Here is a 17,595-nt window from a genome sequence, read left to right on the forward strand (position 1 = left end):
TCTTTCAGAGAGCAAACATTTACATTGATCTAGGGTCGCTGGAGGCCATTTTACCTTGGAAGTATCTGGGAGTTGGGAGCTGATGAAGGACAATACAGAACAAATAGCTCAGAGATGGTCTGGGAAAGAATGAAGAAAGTAAAATTGATATTTGGGGTGAGGGGTGCAGCTTTTCCTGTGGAAGCAGTGTGCAGTAATCCAGGGCACTATCACTGCTGTGAGTCATCAACTTCTGGGTCTCTGGCTCAGACAATCTTAGAAGGCCAGAGCTGGAGGGTAGGGGTGCCTGTTCCAAGGTCATCTAGTCCAACCCTCACATTCGAGAGATGTGGAAACTGTTGCAGAGTCCATTTGTGCCCACTGAATATCCATGTGCTTCCCTGAATTTCCCAGCCTTCCTTGCAGTTAGGTGATTAATTCTAGCCAATGATACATGTCACTTCCAGGCCCAAACACTGAAGACAGTATGTGCCTCCCCCATCCCTCTTATCCCCTGCCACTGTGACCAGACAGTCCATGTACCCTAGATGGCATACCTATAAGATGGAAGAGGATCTGTCCATCCTCATCAGAGCAGGAAATACAAAGCTTCACTGTGTGAAGCCACTGAAAACTGGGGTCTTATTTGTCACTGCAGCATGGCCTGGCTTAGCCTGACTACTATGGATATTGAGGCCTAGAGAGGGGAAGTATGGATATGAGTAGCCCTGATAATGTATGTCAGATCCCCGCTCGTTCAGGAAAGCAGATCAAAGCAAGTAACATGGTAGGAATTTCTGCTATAGGGTGATGATCATGCAGCATTGACCCTCTTGCTGTCATGCTTTATAATTAACAAAATCTATTCATGACCAGAGTCATATAGTGAGGGAATAAGGGAGTCAAAAAGTAAAATCCAGGACTTCCCCCACACACTGCCTGATTGCCTATGCTTTTAGAATACTGATATCTTTTTAAAAGGTTATAACTCTCTTTTATCCTCCCCTTTCCAAAAAAAAAAAAAACTGATTGGCATAGGCTTATTTTTTCCCACAGGTTCATTTTCATAGAATATTTATTTCAATATTTAAATTTTGTCTAGAGAAGGTTCCAATAGCCTGGAGATCATTGGAGGTACCCGAGGAGTCATGGGTACCGGGGCTGGGAAACTCCGCCCTTGGGGGGATCCCTGGCTGAGAGAATCCCCTTGGTCGGTCCCCACAGAGGTACAGCACCCACCGTCCCACTCAGACCAGCAAATGAAGAAGTTGGATGAGACCACATCAAAGCAAGATTTCTTCAAAAAATCCAAATCAGATCCAGGTTCCTCTTCTTGAGACCACAGAGAGTGGGTGAAGGGTGCCTTCTGCGACTGCTTCCTCTTTCAACAAAAAGGGGAATGGCTGTAGGCCTGAGGGTGGCTGTTTATGTCTGGGAGAAGGTGACAAGTTAAAGACCAGGGTTGGGGACTCACGCTCTCTGGGGCTCTGTGATGTCCAAATTGCAGCCTCCACCACAGGGAGCCCCAGCTCTGCTGAGAGGCCCAAGCCCTCTGTAGCCCCAACCCTGGCTGCCCAGCCAGGCCCACCTGATCTGGGATGTCGCCTCTCACCTTCGCCTGCCCTCCCCTCCCTGTCAACACCCAGATGGGGAACCCACCCCTCAGGTCCCATTTCCCCTCTAGCTCCTTCCTCCTGGGAACTCCATGGTCTGACTTCCATCTTTACCTTGATTCTAAAACTATTCCAACCAAGGATGTCACTGAGATGCTATTGCCAAACAGAAAGACCTTAAGTTCAACCAGGCCCCATCACTTGCAAGTTTGTAGCCTTCGTTCGGCAAGTTATTTTCCTTCTCTGGTCTCAGTTTCCTCACCTGTAAAATGAGAATGATAATAATAAGACCTGCCTCATAGGGTTATTGTAAGGACTAAATGAGGTAATGGGAGTAAAGCACTTGGCAAAATGCCTGCTTCACACAGTCTATCATGCGATGGGTATAAGAAATATTCCTTATTTTATTATAAGAAACAATCCTTCATCCAAAATCCCAGTATTTTTTCTTCTTTTAGGAGGTAATATGGTGCATAGGCTGTCTTTAGTGTATGTCCCCCAGTGGGTGCCAAGTCAGGGCCTCACAATCAGACACATTCATGATGCGGCAGTGACCATGTCAACTTTCACCTGGAGGGACTTCAGACTGCAAATAGCCTCTCCAGTTCAGATCAGATTTTGCTGCTAAATGAGATTTGGCACCAAATTGACAAAATGAAGAAACAAACAACAACAACAGCAAAAACAAACAAACAAACAAACAAACAACCCTTTTCGTCCCTGGGATCTTTGGGTTTCAGGCTTGCAGATAGGGAATTATGAGTTTGCGTTAGTATTATTCCTATTTACACAACTAGATTTTTCTGTCACCTAGAACACAGAATGGACTCAATGACTCCTTCCTAGGAAGTCCTGACTCCAGAGGTCTTCCAGACTCTCCTCCACCCTAACTCTCTCCCTTTGGATCCTACAGCCCTGGAGCCAAGGTAATGCAACCGAAGATAGTTTTATACCGATATCTGCTGCAGAGCCCCATGTACCTTAGTTAATCCTATGAGGGCAAGAATAGCATTTTCTACTTCTCTGATCTTCTTAGTGACAAGTAAAGAGCTGAGTACACAGTCAGTGCTTAATACATGCATCCTACATGAATACTGCTGACCTCTCTATGCCTCTGTTCTAATCTTGGCTCACTTGGTGCTGGAAGAGATAGCGCAGTGTACAGAAACCATGTAGCTTCTGGGTTCGGCCAAGCCTGAATTTTAGCCTACTCAGGCACCTCACTGCTTGTATGTTTCTGTCTGTCTAGAAGGCTCCACTTCACATCCATAAAATGAACATAGTAACCCTCTGTGCAGGGTTTTCCCCATAAGAAGCCATCTGTGTAACACACCTTGCACAGGGCCTGGCGCTCACTGGGAAAATGATAGAACTTGAGTCACAGGGTCGTTGTGAGGATTACACGAATGAAAGTTTATGTGGGTCTTAAACGCATGTTCTGCATGGTCAATTTTTTTTTTTTTTTGCTATATTTGAGAGTTATAATTTTGCCCCTTTTTTGTGATAAATATATATAACATAAAATGTGGCCAGGTGTGGTGGCTCACACCTGTAATCCCAGCACTTTGGGAGGCCGAGGTGGGCAGATCATGAGGTCATGAGTTCGAGACCAGCCTGGCCGATGTGGTGAAACTCCATCTCTACTAAAAATACAAAAATCAGCCGGGCATCGTGGTGGGCACCTGTAATCCCAGCTACTTGGGAGGCTGAGGCAGGAGAATCGCTTGAACCCAGAAGGTGGAGGTTACAGTGAGCCGAGACTGCGCCACTGCACTCCAGCCTGGGCGACAGAGCGAGACTTCACCCCCCGCCCTCCAAGAAAAGTATCATTTACCCATTTTAAGTGCAAGTTCAAAGGCATTAAGGACATTCACACTGTGTGCAACCATCACCACTTTCTATTTTCAGAACTTTTCCATCTTCCCCAACTGAAGTTCTACATCCATAACCAACAATTCCCTGTTCCTTCCTACCTCCTTCTCCCAGTTACGTCTAATCTACTTTCCGTGTCTATGAATTTTTCTGCTCTAGGTACCTCGTATAAGTGGAATCATACAATATTTGTTCTTTTGTGACTGGCTTATTTCACTTTAACATAATGTTTTCTAGGTTCATCCATGTTGTAGTATGTATCAATGTTCTTCCTTTTTAAGGCTGAAACATTTAATTTGCTTATCCATTCATCCACAGGCGGAAACTTGAGTTTCTTCCACCTTTTGCCTATTGTGAATAGTGCTGCTAGGAACATGGCTGTACAAATACCAGTTCAAGTCCCTGTGTCAATTATTTTGGGTAAGTACCTAGGAGATCATCTAGTAATTCCATTTTTAATTGTTTGAGGAACTGCAACACTATTTTGCACGGCAGCCTCAGCGACACTTGTTATTTCTTCACCCATCCATTCATTCAACAAATAATTAATAAGTGTCAACTATACGCAGGCACCACACTAGGTTCTGGGGATACAGGGAAGTCCAGTGTGGCAGCACACAGTAGGCCCGCAGGGACCAGCAACAGCTACGGATGCACCCCTTGGGCTTCTCCCCTGCTTTGCTGCCCAGTTAATTTCAGCACGGTCTTCCCCATTTAATTCACCTTACCTGGTAACTCCTCCGTGTCTTTCTTGGGGCTGTCCACCAATCTGAGGCTTCCTTCTCAGCATCTTTCCCATTTCACAGTTGTCTCTCCCACCACACTTCTAAAACTTCCGCCTGTGCCTGCAGGCTGAGAAAAAGCCCTTCTCAGACTCCACTTGCTCATGCCTTTCTACCTCTTAAGGTTTCTTTGAACAAAATCACCCTTCCGAAGCTTGCAGAAGCTCTTGGCTATTACTGAGCTCTTCCTTGCTAATCCCGGGTTTTACCCTCTCTCCCATGTCATCGATCTTCATTACTGTCTAGTCCCCTAAGCAGGTTCCCCAGCATCCTCACATACCCCTCGCTTTTCATTTGTCCCTTTGTCATACGTCTCCCCAGCTGCCCTGGAATCCCTGCCAGACCCAGCCTTCCTTCAAAGTGCAACAAAAGCTGGATTTTTTATCCAAACATATGAAACCCAAAGTCATGTTGTTTCGTGAAGCCTTTTGCGATGAATCCCCCAGAGCTTCAGGTACCCCCTGTTTCACAAAATCAATTTGATTTTAACAGATTTCTGTTTGCAAATCCTCACCTGATTCACCTGATGTGAATCCTACCTCTGATTACCATGATAAATTGGAAAAAGGGTTTGAAAAAAAATGAGCTCTTGGAAGGTCTCTCAGCATCCTGCTGGGGTAGCTGTTCGACAGTGTTCCATGGGGTACCATGGCCTTTCGCTGTTGCCCAGTGCAGCCCTCTTTCTGCAAGGGTCTGCAGTAAGGATCTGCTCAGCCTTCCAGAGGTGAGGAGCTGAGCCCCTGCCAGCAAAACGCTTCCTCCTTCTCTACTCTGTGGTGGAGAAATGTTCCTGATGCTTGCTGCTTTCAGCCCTTGTTAGGCCTACCTGCCTCTGGTGTCCCCTGAAGGCCTCCAACTCACATCAGATCTCATCTTTCCTAAATCCCAGCCTTCTCCAGCTACAACTATGGGGCACTTTTGTCTTCCCTTCTCCTCACCCCCTTGGTTCTCACAGCTTCCTCCCAGGTCCTCAACCCATAACTGTTTGGGAATTCACGCTTGGACAACCCGAAACATTAGCATATCTAAAACTCACATTTACATTTTATTACTTTATAGGAAAACAATTTACAATACAGCCTACAATACACTGGGGGAAAAGAGAAATTGACAGACAGAATTTCTCTTTGGTGGGGAGAGTAGGGGATACATACCTACGTATTATTTTTTTACACTTTCTTTTCTTGAGAAAGTGGTTGATGAAGTAAACCAGGCCTGTGGGATGCTAGCTGTCTTACACCTCTGGTGTGTCTGCCTCATTTACCCAAATCCTTTTTTTTAAACAGAGGAATTTTTCCCCAATGGGAAATCCCTGATTTTGCATTCAGAGCTCTCCCAGTTTCATTCCTCCCCTCTTTTTGTTTGTGCATTTATCTGTGAAACACAGCTAGGCTGAAGAGGTGCACCTTGGAGAGCCAGGGTGGAATAGGTGCCAACTTCAGGCTGTGCATTTCTTAGATTCAAACCTTGAAAAAGTATAAATTACCCCCAAAGCCCTAACTGGCCAATTTTGTGCATCAGAAATTCTGTGAGGAGCCTGGGCAATACCACAAGACCCCCGTCTCTACAAAAAATATTTTAAATGATCTGGGTGTGGTGGTGGTCCCAGCTACACAGGAGGCTGAGGCAGGAGGATTGCTTGAGTCCAGTACTTCGAGGCTGCAGTGAGATATGATCACGCCACTGCACTCCAGCCTGGGCCACAGGGCGAGAACCTGTCTCTAAAAAAGAAAAAGAAGGCCCGGCATGGTGGCTCACGTCTGTAATCCCAGCACTTTGGGAGGCCGAGGTGGGTGGATCACGAGGTCAGGTGTTCAAGACCAGCCTGGCCAACATAGCGAAACCCCATCTCTACTAAAAATACAAAAAATTAGCCAGTTGTGGTGGCAGGTGCCTGTAATCCCAGCAACTCGGGAGGCTGAGGCAGGAGAATCACTTGAACCTGGGAGGCAGAGGTTGCAGTGAGCCGAGATCGCGCCACTGCACTCCAGCCCAGGTGACAGTGCGAGACTCCATCTCAAAAAAAAAAAAAAAAAAAGGAGAAAGAAATTCCGTGAGGTAACTTTACATAAACTTGCTGGAATGGGGTTCATAGCCATTTTGTGTGTCAAGTGGGTGGATACTATGTCTGTCACATGACAGCAGGAATGTGTCCTCAAATCCCCAGGGCTCCTGAAGAGCAAGTGCCAAACAAGCCTTTGAGAAAACGACCCTCAGTGGATGCAGGTCTCTCCTCACACTCAGCTCACAGCTTCACCAGGAACACAGCCAAGGCTGAACCCCACCAACAGCGCCCCTCCTCTCAGCCTGCACCAATCAGCAAAGGCTGGTGACACCCGGAGGGACAGAATGCCCAGGAATGCCCTCCAGCCCTTGCAGCGTCCAGAGAAGAAGGTTGCCTCCCTCTCTTTGTGGCTCTGCTAAGATCTCAGAGAAGACAAGGGGAAAATCAAACTAGCGGGCTCTGGAGGAGATGCTGGTCAGGGACCTGCCACTGAAAGCCTGTATACAACCATGCCCGTGTCCAGGTGGCTGCATATAACCATGCCCATCTGCTGTCAGCCCATCTGCCATGCCCCTGCGGCCACGCACCTGTCTAAGGCCACCCTCACTCAACCTTGGATTCCAGCCCCTGGTGTAGCCCAAGGCCCTCACTCTGTGCTGGGTGCTCTCTCTGCCTGATTGGCTTCTCCTCTGCTGAGGCATTCCTCCCAGTGCACAAACATGTTTTACTACCTCCCTCTTAAAAAAGAAATCCCTTGGAACTAGATCGCCCTTCGGCTATCACCCTACTTAGCTTCTTTCTTTTAGAGTCAAATTCCACAAAAGAATTATTATCACAGTCACTACCTCCTCTCCTCCTATCTTTTCTTGAACACTTGAAAACTGGGCTTTGCACTCCATGACCCCCGCTAAAATGGCTCTTGTCAAGCGTCACAATGATACCACCAGTCAATCCTCAGTCAGTCCTCATCCTCCCCCATCAGTCCGAAGCATTTGGCCAAGTGCTTGCTCCCTCCTTCTAGAAATACTTTCTTCTCTTGACTCTCTACCCCTCTAATGCCTGTTTTCAGTCTCCTGGACTCGGTCCCCCTTAGCGCAGGAGGTCGCCCGGGCTGCAGCCTAGGGCCTCTTCTTTTCTCCGCCTGCACTCATGCAAGGGTGATCCCTTCCCCTCCCTGCTTTAAATACTGTCCATAGGCTGATGTGTTTGGATCCTGGCTAAGACTGTGCCTAGCAGGGTGATTGTGGATGGGTCATTTCACCCCTCAAATGTAAAATGAGGTTTCTAATAGTACCCCATCATAGAGTTATTAGGAGGGTTAAATGAGTTAGTATTTGTAAAGCATTAAAACAGTGGCTGCTGGGTTTATTAAATAAGTGCTCTTCCACGCTTCTTTCCCTAGCCAACTTCAGCTCCCCCTGTAGACCTCGGTGTGCGTGTTTCTTCTAGATATCTGCAGCACCTCCTCCATGGTTACGCTGAGAAGACTGTGGTCAATGCATTATTACCTCTGTGACTGCTGACTTTCTCTCTCCACTGTGCATACATTCCTGGAGAGCAAGGACGAGGTCTCCCGTCATTCCTGCTCTGTCCCCTGCACCCAGGGTGATGCGGTCAGGGTAGCACCTCCATGAATAGTCACTGGATGAATGAACGACCAAATACCTGAATGGGTGGGCTTTGCAGCGACTGCTGCATGCTGGGGACTTAACGAAGGGCATGGGCCTCTCCCAAGGAAGAAGCTGCAGAAGGGTCTTGGGAAGGACACGCAGGAGAGCCTGGGCCATGGAGGAGGCTGAGAAACATGTCACCCATGACCACAGCAGAGGCTGCTTTGTCCCTCTGTCCCTCCATGCCTGCTCCTGTGCCCTGGATGACATGACTTTATCCCACAGGAATGACTGGCGTTCCTGAGACACCTGACACTTGGTGGCTGAGCAGAGCCCCAAGCTAGCCTTCAAGGGGCAGGACCAGGGGTTACTGTTTATACTCAGATCTGGAACTCAGTAATGAGCTGGTGTTCCTTTCTGAAATGACCGACTCCAGGAAGCTTATGCCATGGAGGCGGTGACAGCAAGGTGTGCCATCAGGCCAGCCTGGGTCTGAATCGTGACCCCACTGCTTGTCACCTGTAACCTCAGGAAGAAATGGTTTTAACTCTCTGATTCTTGAGTCGCAAAATAATATTCCCAGTGCTGTTGGGAAGGCAAAATGAGGCACTGTGCTTAGTATATTGTAGAAATGCAAATGTTTACTTCCCTACCTCTAACATGGACTGGAATTCTTCCATAGGTAATGAAAATGGCAGATATTAAGAAGCTCTAGAAAGGAGTGAAGCTTTTACCTTTTGTCCTGTCATAAATTACACGTTTGACCTTGGATAGGATGAATACAAGCATGATTCAATTCACTTCAACTCAACTCAAGGAAAAACTAGTTATATATATGTATGTATAGTTATACATATTTACATTTACTGCAGGCACAGATATGTGCTACAGCCCAAGAAGAAGATGGTGAAATTCCAATTTCATACCTCTCTCTTCTTCTTTCTCTAGAACTTTGTATATAAAGCAACAAAGCACTTCTTAAAGTCTTTAGCGTCCTGCTCTGCTAATCCTATGATTCAGATGGGACGAGCTTGCAGTGGGTAGGAAATTAATCCTGTTGAGCACCAACACTGCCGGCGCCTTCACTTGCTTTCTGATGAAATCTCCACCCCCACCCTGTAATGCAGGTCTTCTGAACACGGAAACAAAGCCCCATCTCTAGAATCCCAGCAGACAGGGCCTCCATAAAGGACTGGAAAATTCCAGCACCTCAGAGAACACTTAACCTGTCATGAGTGTGGGTGGAGGAGGCGGGAGGGGATACTGGCAGATCTTTAGAAGTCCTCAGCTCTAAAGATATGGCATTGTCTGCAATGTGATTCAAGAGAAAAACATAACAGACTCATAAAATGCAAAACTTACATGTATGCTGAAGTTAAAATGGCTTCTTCTGGATATTTCTGAACACAAAATTCTGGATAATTTTATCAAAGGTGCATTTTCTCATAACTCTGGAACCTCTGCTTTGCTGCTGCCCTAATGAGGCCCTTGGTCTGCCCACTGGACTAGGTAGCAGCCAGCCTCTGCTGTGTTCCATGAGATTGAGGGGTAAGCGAGCTTAGGCAAGGCCAGCTACTTCCACCATCTCCCCGCTCCCCACCACTGGATAAGGAGTTGATTTTCTCTAAACATTTCATACAGGCACCCCATATAAGCACTATTTACAGGGCATTCAGAGAATCAGAAAAACTGATGAGGCCCAGGACATAACTAGATAGATAGATAGATGATAGATAGATAGATAACTAGAGAACTGTTTCAAGGGCACCAAGTGTGATTACATGTTCAAACCTGTCTTTGTTTATTTTTCCCCCTCTCACATGAAAAGAAAGACAGATGTGTAGCTTCTCTATGAGTTGGTGCAACGTCTGGGTTCAGGTAGAAAATCCTAGGCCCCCTTGAATACACTCCCAGAGCTCAGTGGGTTCCTTGGAAAATCTATTGACAATTTCCTGTGATCTTGGATCCAAATGCTATTTTCCAAAAGGCCTTATGATCATGATTTTAAGCATCTCTGGAAACATATTGAAAGAACACACTCAAAATAATATTCAGCCTCGACACCTTAACAATTTCAGGACACAATGGCATAGTGCTCATTCTTGGCAAGCATGTGAGGAAATAGGAATTGTCATAAACTTTTGGAGGGAGTGTAGATTGATAGCTTTCCTTTTTAGAGCAACTTCTAAAATCTATCAACATTTTAAATATACAAATATCATCTTGGGTTATTTCATGCCTAGAAATGTATCCTACAGAGATCCATTCACATAAGGGCTCAAAGATACATGAGCAGAGATATTCATTTGTAATCATGTTTATCACATTTTTTAAAACTGGAAATAACCAAAATGTCCACTAATGAGTTAAACAGTATATGGTGTATCTATTTTGTGGTATACTATGCAACAGTTTAAAAAAGTAACATGAAAATCTGTGTACATGAACTGACGTGAAAAGAAGCCCACAGTCATTCATTAAGTTAGAAACACAAGTTTTCAAACAGTATGAACTAAATCATGAGTGTGTTGGTTTTTTAAGTATTTATAAATATGTTTGTCTAAGCATAGGAACATCCAGAAGAGATCATTCACTGCGGGGAGGGGATTTTGGTGATGGAAAAGAGGTAGAGGGTTTGAGAATGGGAACGTTTACTTTTTATTCTTCTATATCAAATTTATAAATTTTCATATATGAAGCATATGTCAATTTCAAAATAAAGGTGGGTTTTTTTGTTTTTTTGTTTGTTTGTTTGAGTCGGAGTCTCACTCCATAGCCCAGGCTGGAGTGCAGTGGCGCAATCTCAGTTCACTGCAACCTCTGCCTCCTGGGTTCAAGCAATTCTCCTGCCTCAGCCTCCCAAGTAGCTGGAACCACAGGCATGTGCCACCACGCCCAGCTAATTTTTGTATTTTTAATGGAGATGGGATTTCATCATGTGGCCCAGGCTGGTCTCAAACTCCTGACCTCAGGTGATCAGCCCACCTCAGCCTCCCAGAGTGCTGGGATTACAGGCATGAGCCACCGTGCCTGACCATTTTTTTTTTTTAAGAATGTATGGAGGCCCTTGGCAATGGACCTTCCGAAGGTTTTCTATCACCACCACATATGCCACAACTATTAGGTTGGTGCAAAAGTAATTGCGGATTTTACCATCACTTACTGTCAAAACTGCAATTACTTTTGCACCAGCCTAATAGTCATTGCCACTGTTTCAAGTTCCAGCCTCCTCCAAGTATAACTGAACCTGCAGCCTTCAGAAACAGCATCATGATGGGCTGCTGCAGGTGAGCGAGGATGTTCAGAGCTCTGTCGGCTTGCTGGGGACAGAAAGAGCTTGGCAATTTACCGAGCGTCCTCACAATCTTGCCTTGCAGCAGACTTCAGGACTGGCAGGACAGTCTCGCAGGGAATTCTTCTTCCCATTTCTCCAGGGGAGGCTTGCACAGGTTACCGACCTTGGTCCCAGTCATGACTGGAAAGTCAGAGAGCCACAAGTGGATCTGGATAGAAGCAAGTTAAGCTGATGAGTTTGTCTCTACCACAGGGGTAACTGCCTTCCCCAGGATCAGCCCGATGGCAATTCTGGGCCCAAGCTCTCCCTCCTTGATCAGATCCCAATGGAAACAGCCCACATTGCCTCTCACATTTACTTTTCAAGCTATCTGACAGTTAAATCAGATGTGTCAGGAACCCATTCCAACTCTTTAAGCGTCTGCACAGCTCTGTGTCCTACTATCGGTCACTTAGCAATGTATCGTTATAGGGTGACTGGAATCACCCAAAAAAGTCATATGTTGAAGTCCTAAGCCCTAGTATCTCAGAATATGACCTTCCTTGGAGATGGGGTATTTAAAGAGGTAATTAAGTTAAAATGAGGTCATTGGGGTGGCACTACTGCAGTATGACTGCTGTCTTTATAAGAAGAGGAAATTTAGATGCAAATACATACAGAAGGAAGCCCAGGGGAAGACACAGGGTGAAGACAGCCATCTGCAAGCTAAGGAGGGAGGCTTGGAGCAGATCCTACTTCACAGCCCTCAGAAGGAACCAACCCTGCCAACACCTTGATCTCAGGCTTCTATCCTCCAGAACTGTAAGACAATGAATTTCTGCTTTTTAAGCCACCAGGCTTGGAATTTTGTTATGATGGACCTACCAATTATACATGCAGCTCTCAGCAGACAACTTTGTTTTCCTTATTTCCAACATCTTGACACAGGGCCTCACTGTCCTGTACAAACTGTAATATCTAAAAAAAAAAATCCTCAAGAGAATGACATTAAGATTGTTCAGCTCCGCAAAATAAAACGCTATCCCAGGCTAAGTATTGTTTTTATCTTAACAACCACTAACAGGGCTGAATGCACCTTCAGTAACTCTGGAAGCTTATCAAAGGTCTGTAGGTAAAGCTGAGTGTGAAGGCACTTCCAAAAGGGGTTTGGCCCATCTGAAGTTGAAGAGACCAGCCTCACTCTGCTTCAGGGTCCTTCAGTCTCTTCAAAGAGAAAATGGAACCTTTCAGCATATAAATCCCAGGAAAGAGGGTGAACAAGCTAAAGCCCTTGAATTTGTTCCAAGGAGGATACTGTCTGTCTTAAAATTATAAGCCTATGGGTGTTTTGTTTGTTTGTTTGTTTTTGTTTTTGAGACAGGGTGTCACTCTGTCACCCGGGCTGGAGTACAGTGACATAATCTCAGCTCACTGCAACCTCCGCCTTCCGCCTCAGCCTCCCTAGTGGCTGGGACTACAGGCATGAGCCACCATGCCCAGCTAATTTTTGCATTTTTTGTTAGAGACAGGGTTTTACCATGTTGCCCAGGCTGGTCTCGAATTCCGGGGTTCAAGCGATCCACCCATCTCGGCCTCCTGAAGTGCTAGGATTACAGGCATATGAGTTTTTATGATAAAAATAATGCTTGCTTTTAGAAATTTTGGAAAATATAGAAAATGCAGAAAAAAGAAGAAAATCGCCATAACTCTACCATGCTGAGACCACCTGTGTTTATATTTTTGTATATTTTTGCTTTGTTCTATATAGTTGTATTTCATAATTGGATGCAGTTATATACACAATTTTCATACTTTTTTAGTTATAAAGAATTCCTCCATGTTATTATAATCTCTCTTCAAACATCATTTTAAATGACTGTAAAATATCCCATCAAGTTGATCAGTTTTCTCAAATGCGAACTGCAGAACATCTGCATCAAAATTATATGTGGTATGTTAAAAATGCAGACTTTTGGATCTCACCCCAGATCCATTAAATCAAAATCTCTAGGGGAGGAGGCTGGGAATCTTCATCTTAGTAAGTTTCTCAAGTAACTCATGAACTTACGAAAGGTTGAAAACCACTAAAATTAGTGCAACCGTGGTTGTACATAACCTTATATGAAATGCTGGACATTTCGGTTGTTTCCAGTGTATTCTTTTATAAATGTGTGTACAACATCTGTGTGCATAAAGCATCTTGCAAATTTTATAGCATTTCTTTAGGATGGTTTCCCAGAAGTGATATTATGATGTCAAAGGTGTGAACCTGTTAAAGATGCTTGATAAACACACAACACACCTGCACACACGTTTAACCACACGGTCTGCTCAGGTTCCAGGGAGAAGTGTGTTGCCAATTACTTATCTTATTTTCCAGCTCTTTTCAACAGTGTTCTATCTTTATTGCTGAAAATAATGAGTTGGGTCACAATAAAGTAGGTAAGGAATGAGCAGACAGTCAATAAAATGTCCTTTAGTGATACAAGAAGACTCTGGCCTAACCCCATGCAAAACCAGAGCAGCAGATAGCCACAGGGACTCCAAGGACTCCAGACATCAAACAGAACTCCAAAGGACACAGTAGCACTCCATTGTACCCCTGTCCTACGTGCCACTGGGACAGTGCTCTCCTCAGTTCAAGGTCATCACCAACATTTGGAGGCAGCTGCACAGCAAGGATTCATGTGTAGGTAGGGGCTGGTCTCACCCTGGCCGACATAGAGGGTCTTTTTTTTTTTTTTTTTTTTTTTTTGAGACAGTCTCGCTCTGTTACCCAGGTTGGAGTGCAGTGGCAATCTCGGCTCACTGCAACCTCCGCCTCCCGGGTTCAAGTGATTCTCCTGCCACAGCCTCCCAAGTAGCTGGGATTACGGGAGCCCACCACCACGCTCAGCTAATTTTTGTGGTTTTAGTAGAGACAGGGTTTCGCCATGTTGACCTCGGATAACAAAGATCACAGCAGCAGACAGAATGTGGGGGCCCCAGAGAGGAAAATGGGCTCACAGAACCCTAATGTGCTCAGGGCAGGGCAGCTTCTAGATAGGGGGAGAGCTACAAAATGGAATGTTAAGTGCATAGCAAACACACTGTTCTTACTGTGTGTTGAAATGGCTTAGAGGAGAGGTAATCATATAGAGACATGGGCAACCAGTCTCCTTAGGGCAACCAGAACTGATTCATTTGTTTAACCAGTATTTATACAGCATTTATTATGCACTAGGCAGTGGTCTAAATGCTTTACAAATGTTAACTTATTCCATCCCCCCAACCAACATATAAAGTATCATCACTCCCATTCTACAGATGAGGAAACTGAGACATGGAGAGTTTAAGTAACTTGCCCAAAGTTGCACAGCTAGGCCGGGTGCTGTGGCTCACGCCTGTAATTTCAGCACTTTGGGAGGCCGAGGCAGGTGGATCACTTGGGGCCAGGAGTTCCAGACCAGCCTGGGCAGCATGGCAAAACCCCATCTCTACAAAAAAATGCAAAAATTAGCTGGGTGTGGGGGCATGCGCCTGTAGTCCCAGCTACTCTGGAGGCTGAGGCATGAGAATTGCTTGAACCCCGGAGGCAGAGGTTTCAGTGAGCCAAGATCGCACCATTGCACTCCAGCCTGTGTGACAGAGTGAGACTCTGTCTCAAAACAAAACAAAAAAACAACCAAAGTTGCACAGCTAGTAAGTGGTGGAGACAATATTTAAATCCAAGTAGCCCAGCTCCAGAGTCCATGATTTTAGCCTTGGAAGGAAGGACTGAGTAGCATGAGAAACCAATATACAGCAAGAAAGGTCAGTGGGTGACCCCTGGACAGACGTCATCAGCCATGTCATTGAGTCTATCCTTGGGGGACTTTCACCTCACGCTATTTTCAATTTATGCATCCCAAGATTAGGACAGTTCATGAAACCAAAGCGGGTAAAGCTGAAGCCACAGAGTTTATTAAAGTGTCATTTACAGCAGAGACTCTACCTGCTAACCCTTACGCACCAGCACATATTAGAAAAATGAAGTTGTTCATTACAAACCATCCTTTCAACACTGGTCTCCACCTACCCCCCCCACTCCAGCTGAGTGGGCACTACATTAGTGTAGCTGGTGCATGCAGTGGGTTGGCTGAGCATCTGGTATCTTCTGGAGCAGCACGGTAGATCTGCCTGTGAGAAAGCCCCAGACACCTGCACGCTCCAGGAATACATGCATACATGCATGGCCTGTGTGCAGCACTCCCCACGCCTCCCCAACCATCTGGGACAGCAGGGGCCACCCCCTTGGTCACCCTGCCTGCTGGCTTCAGGCTGTGGTGCCTAAGCCCCTGGGGCGCCTTCTCCCTAGTACAACAACTCCTCCCTTAGAGAACACCTCTGCCCCCCAAGGACTGCAAAATCCATCATCAGAATCCATCATCCCTCGCCTCCAAGGCCTTCCACCACTGCAACTAATTATCTGTGTTGTAAACTCCCATGTGGAAACAATCTACAGGATTTTTCATCAGACCTGGCCAGCAGGCTAGCAGCTCACACGCCTGCCTGTAGACTGGAGCAAGCCAGCCTCCCCCTTTTAAACAAACACATTAAGTTAATAATAACACGACCAAGTTTGACAGCCACATTTACTAATTAATTCTCATTTGCTCCTTCTGTTAGGAAGGCGGGTAGGACTTGCCTGGTTTACAGATGAATTAAGGCTGCAAACAGATTTCTCTTAAGGTGGCACCAAAAAATTTAACCTGGAGACTTCCTCCCAGTCAGCCTTCTCCTCTTCCCTACCCCTTGGGTGATTCACTTTACCTAAGCTCCCCAAGGCAGTGTTCAGGATGGAGAAGATCCTAGTGGTGACCAGTCCCTGCCCCTTGACAGAGGTGTAGATGGCTCTTCACAGCACTCCCTTTCATTCACCTGGCCATGCAGATGCACGCGGGGACCTCAGCCATCGCATCATTCCATTCTCACCACCCTCCTCCAGGAGAGTTGGTTATGATCCCCATCTCCCACAGGGGTAACCACAGCTGAGAGGTCAAATGACACATCAAGATCAGTGGGCTCACAAGCAGAAGTCCAAAAGCCCATTGTCTGCGGCCTTCCCCTTTACCTGGGGATGACTGGTTAGGAAATTTGTCCCAGGTGACGAAACAGCCAGCTTCAGGAAAACAGAATTCTCCATGCCTAGCCTTGGGCTCTGACCACAAAACCCACTCTGGCTCCTCACACCTGTCTATAAAGGCCTCTGAGCTCTGGGCCTGAAGGAGCTCACCTCACCTGCTTGTGGGCTTCGGTGGAAGGACGGTGGATCCTTCTAGGAACCTGCTTCTACTCTGCAACTTCTATTCCCTTAATCCAAATAAGAATGCTGTTGCCCAGGCTGGACAGCCCTGGACTAATGTCATCAGCCATGCCATTGAGTCTGTGCTTGGGGGACCTGCAGCCCACGCTATTTTCAGTTCATGCATTTCAAGATTAGGACAGCTTGTTGGGATGTTCTCTGTCCACATGTCAAACTCACATCCTAGCTTCTCTCCCTTCTATTTCACTTCCTGAGCATTTTCTACGCACCAAATGTTCTACTAGGACCATCCATTAACATTTTAGATTATGTTTTCTTCTTGTAACAACCCTACAAGGCACGTATTATTCTTTTACAGTGCTGGTTTTACAGATGGGGAAACAAAGGCATAGAGAGCTTTCATTCCTCCTAAGGATTACGTGGCTGGCGTGCAGCAGAAGTGCAATCCGCCTTCAGACTCTGAGTTTAAGGCTCTAGTCTCCAGCTGATAGGAGGCACCTTTCCTAAGCTCTGTAGCTCTTACCCTCCCACTGCAGAGGGTGCTGAAGTCTTGGGGCTAATGGCCCCACAGTCACATTTTTTCAACGGGTAATGGCTTGTACAGCTGGTGACAGCATGCGTCATTTCCCAAGAATACTCAGGGGCCTAGATGCAGAAACTGACACCCCCACCTCTACCCTGGCTACTGGGCAAGGGGCATCAGCTGACTCTGAGGGCTCAGAGCACCAGGCTTCTTGAGATTGTTCTAAAAAAAGAAAAAAAAAAAAAAGGAAGTTCATTTGGCTTCCTGCTCAGTCTAGGACTGGCTAACCACGTCCCGCCTGGGATCAGCATGGTGGCCAGGACTTCATGAGTAATAAATAACACCACCAGGCTCTTCTTGAACCTAGATCCCCATAACCAACAACAGCAGCTGGTGTTTTGTGAGGGCCTCCCTAAAGACCCACAGCTCTGTGATAGACAAGACCTCATGTATCCCCATATGTCCTCATGAGCCAGGGGAAGAGGGGTGGCCAAAGGGACTCTCCTCCTTATTTTAAAGATGGAGACACTGAATCACAGAGGGGAGACAGGGCTTGCCAGAACTGAGTGGCAAGACTGAAACAGGTTGCATTATCTGCCAGGATACCACAAGACCTCTCCACCCCTCTCCCAGGTCCATGAAAGAAAGAATAC

The sequence above is a fragment of the Pan paniscus genome, chromosome 15, assembly GCF_029289425.2.
Source record: "Pan paniscus chromosome 15, NHGRI_mPanPan1-v2.0_pri, whole genome shotgun sequence".
NCBI lineage: Eukaryota > Metazoa > Chordata > Mammalia > Primates > Hominidae > Pan > Pan paniscus.